The sequence below is a fragment of the Etheostoma spectabile genome, unplaced genomic scaffold, assembly GCF_008692095.1.
Source record: "Etheostoma spectabile isolate EspeVRDwgs_2016 unplaced genomic scaffold, UIUC_Espe_1.0 scaffold342, whole genome shotgun sequence".
Taxonomy (NCBI): domain Eukaryota; kingdom Metazoa; phylum Chordata; class Actinopteri; order Perciformes; family Percidae; genus Etheostoma; species Etheostoma spectabile.
The window spans coordinates 160,266-160,694 of NW_022605589.1; the positions used below are offsets into that span (position 1 = coordinate 160,266).

The following is a 429-nucleotide window of genomic DNA, read 5'->3' on the forward strand; positions in this document are numbered from 1 at the left end:
GTGTGTGTGTGTGTGTGTGTGAGTGTGTGTGTTAGAGTGCGGATCGGGCCGGATTTTTCTGTGCGAGCCCGGCCCGCGTCCGACAGAGCAGTAACCGAACCCGACCCGAGCCCGACAGGCATTAAGATATTTATGCCCGAGCCCGACCCTAGCCTGACACAGTTAAAATCGCATTTGTTTCTCATACTAATGACACATGTACGTTTGTTTGTGTGGAAAGCCCGCTTTTATTAAGCAATTGTAGGAAGGCATTCGGAAATGTCAACAGATGAGCGCATCAATGCACACGGGGCAACAAGCGCCATTACCTACATAATAAGCTGTTTTAAATTCAAAATGTTCAATGCCTTATCACGCTGATGTGACCGAGCCCGACCCAAACCTGAGCATCCTTTCTAAAAATCTGTTCGAACCCGGCCCGGCCCGTCG

At 49.9% G+C, this 429-nt stretch overlaps 1 protein-coding gene across 3 annotated transcripts in view; it reads right to left on the minus strand.

The window, feature by feature from the left end:
* The window catches only part of marveld2b (MARVEL domain containing 2b), a 14,359-nt gene that overhangs the window by 3,486 nt on the left and 10,444 nt on the right, over positions 1–429 (minus strand). The window lies entirely within an intron of this gene.